Source organism: Equus quagga, chromosome 21 (assembly GCF_021613505.1).
Source record: "Equus quagga isolate Etosha38 chromosome 21, UCLA_HA_Equagga_1.0, whole genome shotgun sequence".
NCBI classification, from domain to species: Eukaryota; Metazoa; Chordata; class Mammalia; order Perissodactyla; family Equidae; genus Equus; species Equus quagga.
Genome location: NC_060287.1, coordinates 14500690 through 14522544, shown reverse-complemented (window position 1 = coordinate 14522544; position 21855 = coordinate 14500690).

Genomic DNA, 21855 nt, shown 5'->3' with positions numbered 1-21855 from the left:
TGTCCCAGTTTATCAAAAGCAGTCAGCCTCAAATAAGCCTCATGCCAAAGAGACATATCTTGGGGTGGCCAATTCTAGTCTCCCACAATAGGAAGATACAACAATTCCAAATTTATGTTAATCTAATATCACAGTCTCTTAACATTTACAGAAAAATGGACAGAATTAAAAGAAGAAATGGATGAATACAAAAATACAAAATCACAGTGGATAATTTTAATACTCCTTTCTCAGAAGGATTTGAGCTTTCATTCAAAGAAGCCAGAAAAATAAAAACAAATTAATCCCAGTGAAAGAGGGAGAAATAAAGGAAAGAAAGAAAAGAGAAAGAAAGAAATGCAGTCATGAAATTGAGAAACTCAACAAAGAAAAATGTTGACTCACTGATAATATTTTAAAATTGATAAAGCCCTAGCAACATTGACCATGAAAAGAGAGCAAGAACATAACACCACCATTAGCACTGAAAAAAGGAACACAGCTACAGATAATAAAAGTATTTGAAAGTTATAAATAGGATGTTATAAATAGCATTATACCAGGAAATTAGAAAACTTACATGCAATATATACAAAGAGTCATACTTGAAATATACAAAGGACTCCTCCAAATAAATAAAGAAAAAATACAGGCAATTCAATTAAAAATGGGAAATAGATTAGAATAGGCAATCCACAGAAGAAGATATACTAGTGGCCAAAAAACATGAAAGTTTTTCATCATCATTTCTCATCAAGGATCTGAAAATTAAAACTATAATGAGATATATTACAATCATGTACCACATAATGATATTTTGGTCAATGATGGACTGCATATATAATGGTAGTCCCATAAGACTAGTACTATACGGCCTAGGCTATATATAGCCTACCATATATAGCCTACCATATATATAGCCTACCATATATAGCCTAAGCTAGATGGTAGGCTATACCATCTAGGTTTGTGTAAGTACATTTTATGATGTTTCCACAATGACAAAATAGCCTAACAATGCATTTCTCAGAGTGTGTCCCCATTGTTAAGAGACACATGACTGTACACATCCACCAGTATAGCTAAAATTAAGAAGACTGACAATACCAAGTATTTTCAAGAATGCAGACCAGTGGAGACTATCGTACCTTACTAGCTGGGGTGTAAATAGGTACATATACTTTAGAAAATGATCTACTAATTGTAAACATGTATCTATCCAGTGATCCAATAATTCTACCTCAAGGTATATACTCAAGTGAAATAGAACTGTATATCTACCAGAAAATATGTACAAGAATATTTGGGAAATAACCCAAATGTTCATAAATAGTATAACGGACAAAATAATTGTACTACACAGCAATAAAAATATACGAACTACTGCCATGTTCAACAACACATATGAAATGTTGAGTTGAAGGAGTCAGCCATAAAAATATACATACTATATGGTTCCATTCATATGAAGTTCAAGCACAAGCACAACTCATGTATAGTGATAGAGGTCAGAATGATGTTTACTTTGGGTGGAGAAGGATATTAACTAAAAAGGGACACAGAGAACATTCTGAGTTCAGGAAATGTATATCTGAATCTGGAAATTTAAGAACATGTGAAAATTTATCAAGATGTACACTTAAGATTTCAGCAGTCTACTATATAAGTGTTACACACCAGTAGAAAAAATAAAAGTGAAAGGTAAGCTTCATCAAAATGAAAGAGAAAACCAAAAAGAGGATAATATGAGATGGCAGAGTCAGGGACCCCAATACAGAAGAGAAGTGAAGGAAACCTATGAAAGTAGGTGAGGGGAGATCCCAGCACAACAGCCGCACTGTAGATATAGAGAAGCAACAAGCCAGCTTCAAGCAGGATGACTCAACAGGTAAAGAGATTGAGGGCAATCATCTCAGAGATCTCTCCTGTCATTGCCCTATTTTCTTATATTTCAGAAATAATGTTGGGTTGAGCCTTGCTTTGACATGAGGTGAAGATTCTGCTCTCCTTTCTATGCCCTGTGCCTTATAAGTTGAATATCCTCACTTCACCCTACAGAAGTATCCTGCTTTGACCTTCTCCTGAGAAGTGGAGTAGGTCCTTTTGGGCTTAGAAGATGACTCCTTGTATCCACTCTCCTAGTTCATATTTCTGACAGGTGTTCAGTTGCTGGGCCATAAGTAGCTTCTTATAAGATGAGAAAAAAAATTCTCTTAACTTTTTAAAGTCACAATTTATTATGTTTAATAAAACACAATCTTTACTTATGTAATCCTAATATCAGCCAATAAAAACTTGCCAAAAAATAAACATTAAATGTAGCACCATCTTTAGTAGCATTGTAATTCATAAGTGAATTTGGAGATGAAACATTAAATAAATTATATGTACTTCTACCTTTTTACTCATCTTAACATTTTCTGTGAAATAGAACAAGATTTTGAGCACACTGATGATTTCTTCACAATATTTACAAGATTATACCACCTTGAAATATAAAAATATCAACATATCATATATAAAAATATCAACAAAATACCCTAAAGTGGAAATCAAAAGCAGACCATAGAACTATAAGCAAAATTCCAGTTGTGTGTGCGTACACTGTATTGATAGGCATAATTTTTTAAATATCTGGGAGGATACCCACCAATGTGTTGAGTAGATAAAACTCTTTGATAAGGCAATTGGGGAAAGGAATGAGAACTTTTCCTTTCTTAATTGTATTTTTAATAACAAACATAACCAAGTAAAATGTTAAAAAACTAAGTGACACCAAGCATATGTGTCATTTAGCTAGATGATGCCAAATGTAAAGGTATTTGGGAACCCTTGGCTGATTCACTTGTTTTCCTCACATTCTTCCGGATGGTTACGATCATGTAGACACTTCCTCAAACAGTATTTAAGAAGTGTTAAAATTTCTAGCATCCCCCTTCAATATGAAATTACAGAGACTATAGTATTTCTCCACATTTACTTCTCCCTAAAATAATTAGCAATGAGTATTTCTTAAATGGAAATTAAATAAAATAGAAACTAAATTAATATAATGGGAGAATCACAGACATGGGAAGGAAGCACAGGTTTGAACTTTGGTTTCTCTGCTCTGAGGTGAAATTTATTCACCTATGAAACAGAGAAAATCAAACCTACTTCAGACTGTTGTTGTGATGATTAAAAGATGTAACATGTTAAAATATCTTTCTTGGTGTCCAGCCCAAAATATGTACCTGATGTATATTTCCCTCAGTCTCCTGATAATCAACACGCTAATCTAAATAGCTTATAGACTAAAATCATTTTTTTCTATTTACAAGATTCAGAATTTCAAAGGTAAGTATACCATGGTGGTGGGAAGAGGGAAAAAAAGGCTGAGAACATTTTTAAGTAGGTAGGGGGATGTATTAGTTTCTAATTGCTGCTGTAACAAATGAAACAACTGAGATTTATCAACTTACAGTTCTGGAGGTCAGACATTCAAAATGGGTCCCAGTGAGCTAAAGTCAAGGTGTTGGCAAGGCTGTGTTCCTCCTGGAGGCTCTAGGAAAGAATCTATTTCCCCCCTTTTCTAGCTTCTAGAGGCCACCCACATTCACTGCCTCGTGGCCTCTTCTTCCATCTTCAAAGCCAGCAACATTGCATCTTTCTGACCATTCTCTAATCACATCTCTCTTAGACTCTGACACCTTCTATCTGCCTCTTCCACTCTTAAGGACCTTGTGATTCCATTGGCCCCAACCAGATAAACCAGAAGAACCTCAGCATCTGCTGATTAGCATCTTTAATTCCATCTGCAATTGTAATTCCTCTTTGTCATGTAATGTAACATATTTCTGGGTTCTGGGAATTGGGACGTGGACATTTGTGGAGTCCATTATTCTGCCTACCACAGGGACAAGTCTTAAATTAACAATGGAGAATTAATACTCACTAAATCAAATCTGAGTTGGGAATAATCTGGGGTCAAGAATGACAACCAAAATCCCCCCAAAAAATGAGTGAGTAGCATTTGAGGTGAGATTATCAGACAGAAACCATCAACCTGGGGATGGTCATGGGAATGGAGGGTGCACTCAGGCAGAAAGCAGGAGATGTCTGGGAAGCACGCCATCAGCTACTAAGAGAAAGAGACAGACATCAAACTCCAGGCCACTTCTCTGGTCTTCCTCTCCCACCAGACCCAAGCCTTTTGACTCTCTATGGCCACAGCTCTCTCACTGGCCTTGACTCTAGGTCTCACTATTAGATTGGCCTGGGATTGAGGAATGTGAATGCAGATACTAAACAAAGCACCTGAGGGAGGCCTTCACCCAGAGCACAAGGGGCTACTCAATTGCTGCACTTAACTAATCACAAAGTGCTTAAACTGAACCTAAGTACTCAGACTACCAGATTAGAGTATTTACTCATTTACCAATGACACCACTGAATCCAAATATAAAAACAACTCAGATCTAAGGGCCAAAAATATGTCCCTATCACGGAAAATGTATGGCAGACTGCTAACAGGCTGAATATTCATTCCTCCCCTTTCCTTAGCAAGCGCAATAGTTTCCTTTTGTTGTTGGAAAAATTTACCACAAACTTGGTGGCTTAAAAAACACAAATTTGTTCTCTTACCATTCTGGAGGTTAGAAGTTGAAATGAAATTTATGGGGCTTAAAGTGTTGGTGGGGCTGGTTCCTTCTGGAGGCTCCATGGGACATGCCATCTCCTTGTCTGTTTCAGCTTCTAGAGTCCACCTGCATTCTCTGGGTCCTGACTTCTTCCTCCATCATCAAACACTCCACTCCAACTCGTGGTTCTGCCATCCAACTACGTCTTTGAACTTCTTGTGTCACTTTTATGAGGACCCTTGTGATTACATTGGGCCCACCTGGATAACCCAGGATAATCTTCTGGAGATCCTTAATCACTTCAGCAAAGTCTCTTTTGCCATGTAACGTAGCATATTTATGGGTTGTAGGAATTCAGACATGAATATTTTGGGGGCTGGGGGGCATTATTCTGTCTACCACAGTAAGAGAATCTTGATTTTTGGCTTGATTTGTGGTTAGATGGAATAAAGATGGCATTTCAAAGTCTCTTTTGTAGTCAGGTGTGACTATGTGGCTAGGTTTGGTTAATGAGATATAAGATGAAGTGCTCTACGAAAATTTCAGGAAGTGCGTCTAAGGGAAAGTGGTATGCTTGGTTGCCTCCTTCCACCCTGATGGTTGGAATGCAGATAGAATAGCTGGAACTCCAGCAGCCATCTTGGATCAAAGATTTAACCTTCCATTGGGAAGCTATATACAGTGAAACAACAAGCTAGAAAGAAGTCAAGTCTTTGTTGGAATACCAAAACAAACCTGAACTGACCTCTAGACTTATTGAATGTGAGAGAGAAATATATTCCTGTCTTGGTTAAGCTATAATTATTTGGAGTTTTCTGTTACTCATAGCCAGATTTAATGCTAACTAATACAAATATATTTTGCATTATATAGATTAGTATTAAACTTTCATCTTTTTAATAATTTATAGCATTGACTGTGTATATAAAATATTTTTCATACATAGATTTTTTCATAATAAGAGCTAATGTGCTTATAAACAAAGAACCAAAAGGAAGTCTCTAGGTAAAGTTAGTTTTAGGAAGATGAAATATAAACTTATATCATTGGTTCATTTCTTTATCACTATAGAGAGTAAAGTAAAATCCTAACAAATTTATAACTTCAAAGGATTTACCTAAAAAGCAGCACTAAATATTGACCAAAGAACACTACCAATTTAGAAAGCATTGTTTTAAGGGTCTTTGTAAACATTTTCTGTCTCCTTGATGAGGAACAGCCTAATTCATCTTTTTAATCTGTGTGCTTAAAAACCAAGCTATGATTTAAAAATTTAAAATGAAAAAGCACACCAAACATGATATATCTTATTTTCCCTTTACCTAGCAAGATGTGAATATATACTGCCTCTAGCATTTTACACTCAATTTATGAGCTCATAAAAAGAAAAATTCTATATATGAACATGCCAATTTGGGACACATGTGTTCCCAGATAGAATTTCTCAAGCCAATTATTTCTATATTCTATATTCAATTTTATACACACACACATATACACATCACTTCACTGAAATATGTATTGCCCCCAAACTAGATGCAAGTGTGTAATAGAATCCTTTCTGCTACATATTTACCCCATTTCTACTCATTCTAGCATCACAGGAGAGGGGAATAGCTTGTTGCCATCTTCTGAATAATATTGAATTTCTACATCTGTATGTAACAAGTGTAATATATATTAAACCTCATATATTTAAAGATGTGAATACATATACTTATAGTCATAGTATTTGTGAAAGATCTACTTCTACTTCTCTAAAAATAAATTCTTCAAATATTACATCTACATGTGAATAACATTTTAAAGGCAAATTATACAGAAGATAATATTTAGGAGAAAATGTAATATCATAATTAACCCATTTAAGCAAACTCAGAGTTAAGATGACAAAAAAAAATGCAAGAGAGTAAAACTATTATACGTTATAGATTGACTTGCATAACCCTTAATATTTGACTATTTTGCAGCTACATAGATTACACCAGAGAAAACAATTGTAAAATGAACAATCATGGAAGATATACTGATGACCTTCACTTGCAAAGAAATGATGCTCTGATAGATTGTGTGTAAGTCAGTTGATTATCCAAAACTCAGAGAATATTTTTGTCATTTTGCTCCCAACGTTGTATCATAAAAAAGTTAAATTTTACAATGAATAAGTGCATCCTCCCACCTGGATTCTCTCTTTAACATTTACTATAGTCACTATATAATATCTCAAAATAATTGAACAGTTACATATTCCTGCTGGCAGCAGGCTGCTGTCCGAGGTCACGTAAATTGAATTAGCCTTACAGCATGGCACTGATTTACATTAAGTTGTTAAACCTTCTCCAAGACAATTTATGTGGTAGCGTTACTTTTGTGTAACAGAAACCTGCAAAATGAGAGAAAGCAGGAGAAATAGACTATCCATAATTTTATTACCCAACATAACCACTGTAAATACTTTATAAATTTTTTTAACATTTTTATTTTGCTTTGCATAGATCTCATTTTTATGTAATAGTAAATATATTATATTTAGCATTTTTCATAAAATTTACATAATTTTGCTGTCATTTTAAATGAGTAACTAATAGCATATTAAATGCATGTTCCAAAATTTACTTCACCATTACTTAACCATTCACTTGTAACATTTGAGTAGTTTTCGCTTCTTGCTATCGTAAAGATGCCGCAATCAATTACTTGTGTTTCAGTTTTTCTCCCTTATGTATTTTTCCTTAGATTCAGAAGTGGAAATTCTATGTTAGTAGGAGGATAAAATATTTTATTTACTCAGTTCGTGTTATATATTAATACACACTCTACTTTTTATTTGTTAATAAGCATCCACTTTTGATACCTAAGCATGGGGAAGAACAATGACATCTTCCTTTCTGATATTTACATCTGCCTCTTTCCCATTTCAACAAAAATTTTTTATTTCATACTTCTTTACAGTGGGAGGTCTCATAATCCAAAAATATAGTATGTTTTTGAGGTGTGCAGTGAAAAAAAGCTGGGGGAGTATCTGTTGCTACAGACAGAGATTATAAGATAGGATAATGGCCACTGTCTTCACCGGAGAGCCGTCCATATGTCACAAGAGATAAATTAAGCTAACCTGTACTGAACTCTAATGCATGAGTTTCAATTTGACTTAGAGTTCATGCTCACAATCTGTTAAAAGTATGGAAAATAAAAATATAGAAAAATTAAAAGTACTTTATGGCAGCTTTTTAAGTTGATGCTACCCTATAAAAGCTGTGTAAGAGAGCAAAGAGGAGTAAATTTAAAAGGCTAGGAAACAAATTATTGGCTAAGAAATAAAAGGGAAGAAAGTATGTGGTAGATTCAATGCTATAGAAAGAAGTACTTTAACAACTAAAGGCAGAGAAACATCAAAACCTGTCTGAGGTTACACATTCTAAGATTGTTACACCATTATAATCTCTGCCTTTGAGTCTATAACAATCTTGTACCTGTGATTAAAAACAGTGTTGTTTGCACAATGGAAGAAGATTTCTTCAAACTCTTATTAATAAAAAGCATTCTGGGTCCTGGACACGTTCATCCAATTCCAAGGTCATAAAGCAACTTTTGTAAAATCCTTCAGGGACTACCATCAGAGAAATGGAAAGCTTATTTTCTACTCAGCTCGCAGAGAAAGATCTCCTTTCATTCCAGTGGCACAAACACAGGCTCGATATAGAATATTACATCATGAAATATAACATTAAAGCCTGGACACAGCCTGCGTATGTCTGTCCTCAGTCCCAAGACGCATCATTAGAATTCAATCATCACGACCTAACGTCTAAATTTATTTTTTTTAACATTTTATGAATGCATCACATGGATGTGCTGTTAGTCCCCTTCTCTGTGCTGCATATCCCCATTCTTAATGGAAATTATCATCGATTCCTTAATCCTGTTATGCTTTTGCTAAGTGAATTAATATGTTTAGGATGTTAAATTGAAGGATCCCTGCTCAGCTGGTCAAACTTTATATTTTCACCAGGTTGACAGGTTATGTTCCAAGAAAAAAACATTAGCAATATTCTCCTCCCTGCCGTTAAACATGACATATGAAATGAAAATAATTGGAAACAGCTGGAGCAAGACTTTCTGGAGTAATACTTAAGGACTATGCCCGGCGAAACATCAATCCTCATTATTATGTTGGAATAAGGTTTGCTACACAGTTTAAATTTGACGTAACTTTTGGGGAATTGTCACATATCACCAGAATGGAATGTATAGAGACGGAAAGGAGTTCCAGCTCTCCGCTGATCTCAGCCAAGTGCAGAAAAAAGAGACTAAAGACTTGGAAGTGACTAAGAGGATAATAAAAAGATATTTGATACACTTTAACTATAATTGCCTTTTTGCTACAAATCACTGCCATTTTCCTAAAATCAATCAAATTTTAGTTTTTACATTTGGAAATTGCTAAGCACCATAGCTAAAGTCTAAGTATTTGAAATTCACTTCCTGGGGCTGGCCCGGTGATATAGTAGTTAAGTTTGCTGGTTGAGATCCTGGGTACAGACCTACACACTGCTCATCAGGCCACGCTGTGATGGCATCCCACAGAGAAGAACTAGAAGGACTCACAATGAGGATAGACAACTATGTACTGGGGCTTTGGAGAGAAAAAAAAAAAAGAGGAGGATTGGCAGCAGATGTTATCTCAGGGCCAACATTCCTTACCAAAAAGCATTAAAAAAAAAAAGAAAGAAAGAAAGAGAAGAAATGCACTTCCTAATATTTAAATTATTACAAAGCAATGTGACTTTTTAAATCTTAGAGTCGCATACTAAAATTTTTAGATAACTTGATATGATGTCTCAGATTTGTTTATTTCAAATAATCCAGCAGGGTGGGAGGATTGAGAGGAGTAGAGAAGGTCAAATTAGCCAAGTGTTGATAATTATGGAAACTGGGGGATGAGTATATGAGGGTTTTTATATTTTCTCTCTATCTCATATACTCATCATCCATAAAATAGGTTTTTGTAAAGGAAGTAACTCTAGAACATTTATTTAAACCACCTCTAGTGATAACATCACTCTGGTGGTCTAGTGGTTGAGATTTGGTGCTCCAGCCATCACAGCCCGGGTTCACTTTCCAGTCAAGGAACCACACCACCCGTCTGTCAGTTGTCATACTGTGGTGGCTGCGTGTTGCTGTGATGCTGAAAGCTATGCTACCAATATTTCAAATACCAGCAGAGTCACCCATGGTGGACAGTTTTCAGCAGAGCTTCCAGACTAGGAAGAAAGAACTGGCCACCCGCTTCTGAAAAAATTGGCCATAAAAACACTGTGAATAGCAGCGGAGCGTTGTGTGATACAGTGCTGGAAGGTGAGAGGATGGCACAAAAAGACTGGGCAGGGCTCTGCTCTGCTGTACACAGGGTCGCTAAGAGTCAGAATCAACTGGAGGGCACTAACAACAACAGTAATCACATATGTAAATATGTGTGAGAGAGAAACAAGGAAAGAATATCCAAAATACTGAAAACACTTTGTTTCCTAATAGACAAGAAAGTAACACTAAAGACAGGAAGAGAAAATTCAGCAGATGTCCAGGTCAACAAAAGGAACCTGGAGATCAATGGTAAAACTTTAGAAGTAGTTGAAACTTTAGGAATTCTCTGTTCAGATTCCTTCTGAGCAAAGTGCATCCAAGAATTGCAAAGTGACTTGTACTCCACATAGTGGTGGTTAGTCTACTGGTTAACAAAAATTTGTTGAGCACACATTGTGTGCCAACCACAATCCTAGGTGCTGAGGACACTAAGAAGAGAGGAATGAAACCATCCCCTTTTGTGAAAGAGAAGGACAGTAAAATAAACAATTGCAGTGTATAGAATAAGTAAAGTAGCAGGGTTATGAGTAACACGATGGGAAGAGAGGGAAGAAAAACCTAACTCTTCATAGTAAGACCATAGCAAGTTTATGACACAGCTGGGACTAGAACACATGATTTCTTATTCCTAGTTTAAGGTTGTCCTTGTCAGAAACCATTTGGTTTGGAAAGAAAAAATCCTACTCAAATTAGATTTTCAAAAAGATACAAGGATACAGAGAAGACGATTGCAGAAAATATAGGAACACAATTGCAAAAAATAAGAAAAAATATAGGAATTTATCAGACAGCAAGTCAGGGACCACCTAGTTTCTCATCTCCACATCGTTTTCTGCATTTGCTTCCATTTCTTTCTACAAAGCAGCACTGCTGCTCACCTAGGTTTTTATATGCACCATAACATGGCTATACTGAAACGAAGGAAAATCTGCGTACGTCTAGGCCAACCGCCTACAATTAATGGACTTAGTCTCTACCTGATTCCAAATTCCCTGGAGAGGAAATTTTATGAATCATATTGGCATCAAGTGTCCATCATCAGATAATCCGCTGTGGGACAGGGAGCTGTGGCCATTGGAGCTAAGCCCTTTTAGGCTGTGAGTGAGATGTGGTCTCAGAAATGAGCCCTGTGAGGGGTGGCTGTCTCATGTCTCATGTCTCAAGGGCTGTTTCCACTACTTCCTTGATAAGCGTGTTGTGGGAATCAATGCCACCCTAACATAAAACTCTTGGAAACTACTAAACAGGAAAGCGCCCTGGTAATGTTAATTTACACCATGTTAAAATAAGGTTGTCTTTTGAAAAAACTCAAATCGTAAAACACCATAATTTAAGAGAGGTATAAAGTTCATTGATTTACCAAAAGGAGGCTGGATGAAACTTTTTCAAAAGTTACCCAAAACAAAAACAATGGCAACAACAAAAACAGGACAAAGACGGGAGAAAGATTTGACTCATTTTAGTGAAATTTCCCCAACCACAATTCCTTAGTGTTCATAAAGAATTAGAAATTAATTAAGATACAAATGCTACTGTGTTATTATAATCTTTCTTAAATCCACAGAATTATATGATATTGTGTTCAGAAAAGACAATGATTTTCAATGTAGAAAAAAGTCACAGATTTTGCCTATACGTATATTGATTTCAACAAAATAGAGCATGTAAGCAAAAAAGGGTGAAAAATTTTAAAGAGTATTCAAATCAAATGTCCTTCATTTTCTTTGCCAGGAGCGGTTTGGTTAACACTTCTCTAACACTTCAGACTATAAAATATTTATTCTAAAGTAGTTTGCAGCAATAATGAGACCCAGGAGGGATTATGTGTGCAAGAAATAATCTCAGACCAGCAGGGAGGGGATTAGGAAGAATCCTGGTGGGGATGAGATAACCCTGAAATATTGTCTTGCCAGTAGAGCATGGGAGTGAAGTGATATCGAATGCATTTTTTTTCTCATTTACTTCTCCTTTCTCGTTCTTACTCATTTATTTTGACACTTAGTAGTAATTGCAAGATAGTAATTAAAGAAAAACAAACTGGATCAAAAAGGACACCAAAAAATAGGAACAGCAATGACATATTTGAGATAAGCCATCATCCAGAGGTGTCCAGCTACGAAAGTTTCAGAAAGTTGTTTAGGTCACCAATGAAAGGAATTCTGGGAAAAACAGAAATTTAAGAACTGGCTTACAAAAAACCTTATGCCAAAAATTAACTGAAAAGACCAAATAGAAGCCAGAAGAGCAAGGGAAACCCCTCTAATAGTGGAAGGATTAAAACCACATGCCACAAATTTACAGGAGATTTTATCAGGTACAGCACAATTTGGATTAAACTGAAAAAAAATAGGGAAAGCTGAAATGCAACCCCTTTCTTCAAGAAAGGATTTAAATTTTATGGCAAATAAGTAGAGAAAGTTGTAATGAAGCTCACTAATATTCACTAGCTTGGAAAAACAAGAGAAGGGGATGTTACACAGGATGTAGGAGAGACAGGCCCCTCTTGACCACCTCTGAACAACAGCCTTCCGAAGGCAGGGCACAAGAGGAGAATGTGCCCATTCTCTAACCCAGAACCCCAGCAGGAGGCTGGATTTGTCTCATGACTGTGAAGGAGCCGTGTTCGCCTGAGAGGAAAGATCTGGGGCAAGCTGAAGTCTGAAGTCATTAGAAAGAAGAACCAACTTGGAGAAATTTTACACCTGCAGGCAAAGAACAGAAAAAGACATCGGGACAAATACACGGGGTCTTAAACAAAAAAGATAATCCATAAGCTTTAGGGGTTTTCTCTCCAGGGCAGTCAGTGAAAGAACTGGAATCCAGAAAATCACCCACTAATGAGATAGCTACCCCTCCCCCAAACTCAAGACATCTGAGGACAATAATTCCTGTGAACACAGAGGAACAGTTTTCAAAGCCCAGCTTCTTCACCTGTGATTACCCATGGCTGCACTTGCTCCCCATGTCCCACAAGCTGCGAAATGATTAAGGAGGATCCTCCAATGACCTTGGAAGAATAGATAAACAGGGACAGTCATCAAGAAGGTTGACTAACATTATTTTGGAGACAGATAGAACCAAATAATCCTGAGCAGTGCAGGTCCCCAGCAGAGAGTGCACACAGAGAAAGAGTAGGACTGACACAAAAATTTTGCAAAAGACGTAAAGAACTAGCATGCCCTGCCAAGTGGTCTCCAAGAATTAAATGCTGTTTTTTCCCTCACAATTCTTCATCAATCCAGATGCCAGAGAAAAAAAAAAAAACACTGTGGAAGGCAGCGACCCTCCGGAGAGGTGGCACCCTCACTCCCCAAGAGTGGCCAAACCTAGACGTATGTGTGTGAGGGAAGGGGGTTTAACAAGACCTTTTGTCCCTGAGAATAACAGATGAGAGCTCCTCATCTAAGAAATCATTTCAGGACAAATAGTTTCCTCTCCTGGGTTATAAGAAGTCCATTTGTGTTTTGAATTTTCAAAGGAAAAGTTATTTAACTGTGCGGTGGATCTGGGGGTTGTAGGAAAGGAGGACAGTGGTGCTGAGTCCACAAAAGAATCCTATGTCAACTCCAACACAGCACCCTAGAGCCCATCACTGGAGGATATAGGGCTTTACAGGCAAAGCGAGTGAAACAATTTCTGTGAGTGAGATTGTGGTCCAGGGAGCCCCAGTATTTGCCTTAAGCAGCTGCAACAGGGAAGATTCTAGTGGCTGGTCTTGAACTCAAGATCAGAATGCAGTGGGAGAGACTGGATCCTGCACTCCACAGTCCACTCTGTGAGACAGGGAAGGTAACCAAGATGTGGACACTGGCCCCATGCACAGGTAACGAAAGTCACCCTTCTTTGCAGTTGCTGCAGAAAAATATACAAACCGTACATAAATAAGATTGCACTCAATTCCCCTGCCACCCTCAGACACATAATAGATGGAGTGTTATTCTGATCATGCTTCTTACAATTACCTGAAAAGGGGAAACAGAGGGGGTAGGTGGGGCACACACTTTTGAACTGAGGCAGAATTAGGAAAATTTAACCACACTTTTGGTTACATGGATTGTCTTAGTCTGTTCTGTCTGCTATAACAGAATACCATAGACTGAGTGGCTTGTAAATAATAGAAGTTTATTTCTGACATTTCTGGATGCTGTGAAGTCCAAGATCAAGGCACTGGCAGATTCAGCGTCTGGTGAGAGCTCTCTTCCTGGTTCATACATGATGCCTTCTAGCTGTAACCTAACATGGCAGAAGGACAAGACATCTCTCTGAGGTCTCTTTTATAGGACACTAAATCCATTCTTGAGGGCTTCACCCTCTTGACTTAATCACCCCCCAAAGACCTCACTTCTAAACACCATCACATTGGTCATTGGAATTCAACATATGAACTTGGGGTGGGGGGAGCAGAGCACACACACATGCAGTCCACAGCTCGGCTACGGTGGGAGGCACACTGTTTACAGGTACAAAGATGAAGACCTCGCCTGTGAAGATGTAACCCCAAAAGCAGAAGGAATTGCAAATAGTGATTGCTTTGATCTTTCAACGCAGTTAAATATTTTAAGGGTCCTGTATAAATAAGATATGGAAACCAAGATAATAAAGTATCTCACAAAAAGGGAGAGCTAGAAAGAAGAATTTAAGGATAAAGAACTCATTCAAATCAATAAGAAAAAGCCCAATTAAAAAGGGATGGAAAGGCTTGAACAGACACTTCATAAAAGAATATATCCAAATGGTGAGTAAAAATATGACATCTACTAAACATCATCATTCACTGGGGAAAACATAAAACTGCAATAAGCTATTATTATACACCAAAAGAATGGCTGCCATGAAAAAGATCACTGATGAGGATGCAAACCAAGTGAAACGGTTATACATTGTTGATGGGGAAATAGAGTGCTATGGTTACTTTGAAAGCTGTTTGATATTATCCACCAAAGCCATATGTACATATACCCTATGATCCAGTCATCTCATCTCTAGAAAGGCACGCACATGGGCAGCAAAACATCTCAAGAATGTGCATAGATTTGTTCTTAATGGGCCCAAACTTGAAACAACACAAATGCCCATCGATAATAAAATGGATAAATAAATTCATACAAAAATACTAGATGTCAGTGAGAATAAACTATTTCTATATTCAAAAATCTCAAAAACATAATAATAAGCAAAAGTGGCCAGACACAAAAGAGTACCTATTGTATAATCCCTTTTATGCGAAACTCAAAACAGGCAAAACTAGGGGCCGGCCGGTGGCCGAGTGGTTAAGTTCACGTGCTCCGATGCAGCGGCCCAGGGTTTCGCTGGTTCGGATCCTGGGCGTGGACATGGCACCGCTTGTCAGGCCACGTTGAGGAGGCGTCCCACATGCCACTGCTAGAAGGACCTGCAACTAAGATATATGACTATGTACAGGGGGGATTTGGGGAGATAAAGCAGAAAAAAAAAAAAGATAGGCAAAAGTTGTTAGCTCAGGTGCCAATCTTTAAAAATTAAAAAAAAAAAAAAAGGCAAAACTAACTATAGTGATAAAGATCAAAGTATGGGCTGTCTTTAGGTGGTGATTCCACAGGTTTACACCTTTATAAAATCCATCTGGCTATACACATAAGATTTGAGACCTTTACTGTAACTCTGCCGTACTTAATAAGAAAATACTTTAAGGAAGTGAAAAAAAACTGTATTAGAACTGAAAATGGCCATTGAAGTATAAAAAGTACAGAGTCAATATTGCATAAAATCTAATCCATTGAACCAAATCCTCTACAACAAAAAGGGGAACAAAAATAAAAATAAAGACCTATAAGAAGATATGAATATGGAAGGCATAAAGTGGTGACAAAAATTACCATTACTGTTTTTGAAAAAAGAATATGACAAATGGAACTGAAAAAATAGTCAAACATATAATAGATGAAATCTTGACTAGAGTGAAAAGTGTATGAATATTCAGATCAAAAGCATTCTGGTATAGTAGGTAAAATTGACAAAATACAAAATCTAGAGAGTCTGGTAAATTGTTAAATTTTAAGACTAAATTAAGGATTCTACAAGCTTCTGCTCTTCAGCATGACTCACCAGAAGTCCACATTCACCCATGCCCTTTTCTGGAAACTTGGCAGAACAAAAAGACACTCACTAAGGACAAAAATCAAGCAGGGCCCAGACTCCCCCACATACGATATCAGGTGCCAGAAGATAGAATAGCAACTAGAGATCATTGACAGAGAGAGTATGATTCCAGAATTCTATTCTCATCCCAGTTGACATTTACTTAATAAAGCAACAGAAAGATTGAAACATACAGGAAATTAGGAACTATATATCTTGTATATATCTTGAGTATTTCCTTCCTATGGGGGGAAAAAACCTCTGTGAAGAAATCTAAGAATGAATCCAAATACAGAACTAATAATTTTAGAAGATGATACGAAAACTATCTGTAATAATTTGCTATATAGAATTGTTTGTTTAGATTTTAAGGCAGGAGTCCAGGAAAATTAAATCAGATATTTAGTATAAATCGTGTTGTTTGATATATAAATTGAGAAGAACTTAACAATTCAGTAGTATGAAATGGTGGCCATGGGGTCACTAGATAGAGGCAGGAAAGAAAATAAATGTGTTGCAACTCTGTCGACAGGATGGAGCTCGAGCTTACTTCCAGGGAATTTAATCTACAAAATCTAAAGACATGGGTGGTGGTTGTCTCACAGGTGATAATTTCCTGGGATGTCTGTAGTTTTTTAACTTGAGGGTAACAACATCGACTTAATGGAAAGGATAATTCTTCAGGCTCAGAGGACCTTTGAGATGCCCTGGTCAGAGAATGCCACGATTTACAGAAGAGTATAAGTGACCATCCTCCCAATTACCCTGTGCCCACCCCGTAGCTCTGCTCCCTTTATCATCTATTTATCACAGATACCTCTCAACAGACAGGGCTGACTTTTTATGTCTTATTTCTACCTCACCATAGGATAAAATAAATAAATAAGTAAAAAGAAATATTTACAGTGGCAATCAAGTATTGATTTCATTTTTTAAAAGTAGTGATCGTGTGAAAATGGTTATAATATAAAATGCTAACATTAAAAGGGTACATTGTATATTATAAAATTTAATGTGAAAATGATAATTTTAGCTGGATAAACTGAGGCTCAACTCTCAGAGCTTATCAACAAAGTTTGAGATGTTGCGGGAGGGAGGGGCAGATAAGAGGAAATATAAGTGTGCTTACTGTCCAAAATTCCATAGAGCAAATTAATACTATTTATTTCTGAAGTTGGGAAGTTGCTAAATATAAGTTTAGGCATGTTACTTAAATCTATAAAAGCAGCCATTTATAGAACAACAATAATGTCAAAAGACTTTGCACCTTCCATTAACAGATGACATCTGAATGCAGATCTGTGGCAAAGGGCGTGTTCCAGGTGTGCCTGGGTTAGCTGAAGAAAAGGCAGGTTATTTCTACCCTCCCAAACCCACCTCATGGAAAAATACTTATAAGACCCTGAGGCAACAATATTGAAATCTCAGAAATATTCATTAATCTGACGTAACTGGCAAGAAAATAGTCACTTTCACCACACCAAGAGCTAACATTCCTCACAAATCAATATACTTATATAAAAGGGATGGTGCGTAAAGCATTTCCTTGTGGCTACAACCCAGGACAGGGAATTACTTGGGCTCTTTTCTGCCTCCTTGTGACCTCCTTCTCCCACTAAAATATAAAAATACAGATTACAAACAAAAATAAAAACTCTGTATTCCAAGATAATTAATTTCAAAGGATTTCAAAGAGGCTTTTCCCCAAACTCCGCCCAAGTACATCATCATCTTTCAAAGAAGCAGTTCTGCTTTGCAATTTCCACAGTAAACTAAGAAAGAAAAAGCAGCAGTAAACCAAGAGGGGAGTGCTGGAGCCAAATGGCCTTTAGAGGGTCCCCCGTCTCCCAGGAAGGAGACTGGTAGCCCTGTGCTGCTCAGTCACCGGCTGGGGGCAGCTCTTAGGAAGCGTGGTCTCATCACAGACATGCAACAGATTTTGCCGAAGCTGGCGCCCTTAGTCAATTGTACTTCCTATAATCGGAGATCTGTGAGTCCGTGACCACCAAGCATTTAAGGCTTTTGGGAATAAACAAGCTGCATGAATAAAAACTTAGGCTAGTATTTACAAAAGCTCCTTCTGTTAGGAAATTATTTCAAAACAAGAATTTAAGTCTCTCTCTCTCTTTCTCTCTTACATACACACACACACACTGACTCACATACATTATTCTGACACTATATCGCCCACTGAAAAAATTAACCCCTGAGGAAGAGTGGAGAGGAGACAGATCTGATTCTACAACTTTACCATCCCTAAAAGGATTATACTGATAAAAATATGTAGATTGCTTGCCCTTACTTTAAGGTTATTTGAATCTAAAGGGGGAATGGACCTAGTATTTTTTTCTAGATATGTTACATATATTATCTCATGCCTCTTCATTACACTATTCTGATATATGTATAATTACCTCTATTTTCAGAAATGAGGAATTAGAGCTCCAAAGATTTTCAGCTTGGCTGAACACAGTCATTAGCTTTTGAATCTACGTCTTCTGGAAGCCTTTAAGTTTATTCAACTGTACTCCCTTAGAATCTTCCAAATAATTTTAACTTAGAAGAAATAGAATTTAAATTAACAAAAAAGTAAAATTTTACTAATCGAAATAACATCCATTTCTAAAAGATACATAAGAAGTAAAATTCACATAAGCATTTTGCTGCAAAAATTCTCAGAGACTATGAAAAGGAATTCATTACATAAACCATGAAAAAGAAAAGTGGTGAAATGTAATATTTAGCAATTATCAACATGCTATTTGTCCCAGAAGCCTTATTAACCTATGTAAAAGAAGAATAATAAAGCCTTCACACCATGGAACTATTAAGAGATTGAATAGATATGTGCAATGACTTGACACTAACTACCAGGAGTTAGGCTAAAGTTCAAAGGTTAAAGACACAGTCCTCCACACAACTCTTCTCACTTCAGATACCAGCTATGAGCTTGAGGGTTCCCAGGCCACCCAGACTTCTGACCAACTGGTTAAACATTTGGGGATTTCCAATACTCCTGCAGGTTCAGTAATTTGCTAGACTGACTCACAGAATTCAGGAAATTGTTATATTAAAAATTATAGGTTTATTATAGCAAAAGGATACAAATCAAGATCAGCAAAAAGAAGAGACACATGGAGGAAGTCTGGGAGGGTCCGTTCCCACACAAAGAAATGAAACTTCCAGAGTCTTCTCCCCATGGAGTCAGGACACATCATCCTCTCGGCACATTGATGAGTAACAATGTTTGTCGAATATCATTACCCAGAGAAGTTCATGTGAGTTTCAGTGTCCAGAGATGTTATTGGGGTTTCATTATGTAAGCATAATCATTGAATCATTGGCCGTGTAATTAAACTCAGTCTCCAGCTCCTCCTCCCCTCCCTGGAGGTCAGGTTGATATGATGTGGTTCAAGGCCCCAGCCCTCTAATCCCATGGTTGGTCTTTCTGGAGTGGCCAGCCCCTAGCCTGAGTCATCTTGCTAGCACAAATTATCTAGGGGCTCTCCACAAGTCGCTTCATTGGCATAAACCATCACTTTGTTATTCACCATGAATAACAAAGCCACTCTTATCACTTGGGAACTTCCACAGCTTTAGAGGCTAGCCCCCAAGAACTGCAGACAAATGCCAGTCAAAATTTTTTTTTTAATTTTACAACAATATGTACAGCACTTTACTTGGTATCCAGCATATATTGTTGTTGTGATTTTGGTTCTTGTTGATATTCATAGGACACTAATTTGAAGGAGAAAGTTGAAAAAAGCTCTATGATTTATCTTCTAGCCTCAGAGACAGCTGAGGATTTAATCTTTATTAAAATCCTCCTTGCACTGTAACTCGAGAAATCATAGAAGTATACTAGACCCAAGATCAATGAGGATTCATCTGAGGTTATTATTTTTCAGACCATACACTTGCACCTCATTGTTGGCATTGTTTATTGAGTAACAAGTAACAGTATCGAGATTCTGATGCACTGGTGAATGGGGGCCAGTCATGTACATCTGAGGAGGATATCACGTATATCTGAGGAGGACATCATGTACATCTTCAAGGTATGAAAGCTGAAAGGATCCACAGATCATATGGCTTTCCTGAAGTGAGGTGACCACATTCATTCGGCAATTCAGTAAGCATATCAAAAGACACACCCAGGAAGCCCAAGGCCTCTAATTTGTTGTCGCCACTCATGCAGTGTGGCCTGCCACATAGCTTGTCTCAAAGCTAAGCAAACTTAGTCCTGGATGAAACTCATTTTGCCTAGTGAGTTAATAGTCAGTCGGAACCCTAGAGCAGTGTTTCTGCTGAAGCAGACTGGGCATTACACTAACATTCTATAAAATGCTGAGAGGTCACATTTTCACAAATGTGAAAATTCTACAGAAATCTTAGAAAAGCAAATTCAACAGTGTAATAATATTTTTAATGGTGAGAAACGACCTCAAAGGACTGAAGCATAAAAAGAAATTTATTAGCCCACATAAATCAAAAGTCTAGAAGTAGTGTGAACCTCAGGTAGAATTCCATCTGGGTGCTGTCTTAGTTCTCTGATCTGAATTCCTCCTTTATGTGCAGTCTGGCTTTGTCATGGGTACAAAATAGGTGCAATTGGTCCCAGTATGATGTCTTCTCATAAAACCAACCAGAGGAAAGGCCAACATTTCTTGACTAAAAATATCAAAAGAAATTCATGGTCCTCACTCTATAGAAGCTTAGATGTTGCTCGACCCTGATTAGCCACTTAGACAAAGGAGTGCCATACACTAATGGCTTAGAACCAGCCTCTGTGTCCATCACTAAACCAAGCATCACTACATAGGGGAATAGCAATAAACTGATTGAGTTCATTTTGTTTGTTGTTTAAAGAGTGGGGGTAAGAGTTGATATAATGTACAACAGCTCTTTCTTTCCAAGTTCAGAAACAACTGAAAGAAAAAAAAAAAAAACCCAGAGGACAGACATATGGAGAGCAAAATATCAGTCCCTTTACTGATAAGCTGAATAGAGAACATGGCTTAGATTGTAGCCCAACAGGTTTGCTCACAGTTCAACATAGATCTCTGAAGACCCTTGGTAAGGCAAAGCTTGTACCACTAAGTTTATCCACGTTGCCCTGCAGCAGGGGGGAAAAAATCTAACAAGAGAGAAAAGGGTCCATTTGAGAACACTCCGTTTCTTCTTCCAACTCACAAGCAGCTATCATTGTTTTTCCATACGAAGACTGAGTGAGGAGCAGAGAATCAGCCTCCACCTGAAATCGCTCCATATGGAGAAATAAAGCCAAGAACTGGAAGATTCTTCACTCTCTTCGCCATCAGTGATGATGATTAGTTTGGGTCAATAAGGGCCTACTCCTTCAAAACCACATAGCTGGTAAATCGGAAGTTCTAACAGTGGGTAAATTCCCTGATGCCAGGGAGATAACTGGCTCTGTCCACCACAGACAGTGTAAGAATACGTCGTAACAGAGACTTCCTGAAAAACATGGTAGAGACATACTTTCTCTGTTTCCTCGCCAAACCTGACTAAAAAGGCTCTTACACAGTTTAAAAAAATAAAAGCATTAATCCACAAAGACAGAGAAAATGATAAAGGAAATAAAAGCACTCTAGTAAGGCAATAAAATTTTGGAAGACATATGGATGGAATAATAGTAACAGAAAGCTAAGTGACTTCTTGGAGAGAAGCCAGGATAAATCAACCAATTCACATCATAAAACTCTAGAAAGACTCAGGAATTGAAAGTACCCACTCTCTCTAGAGGAAGGGGAGT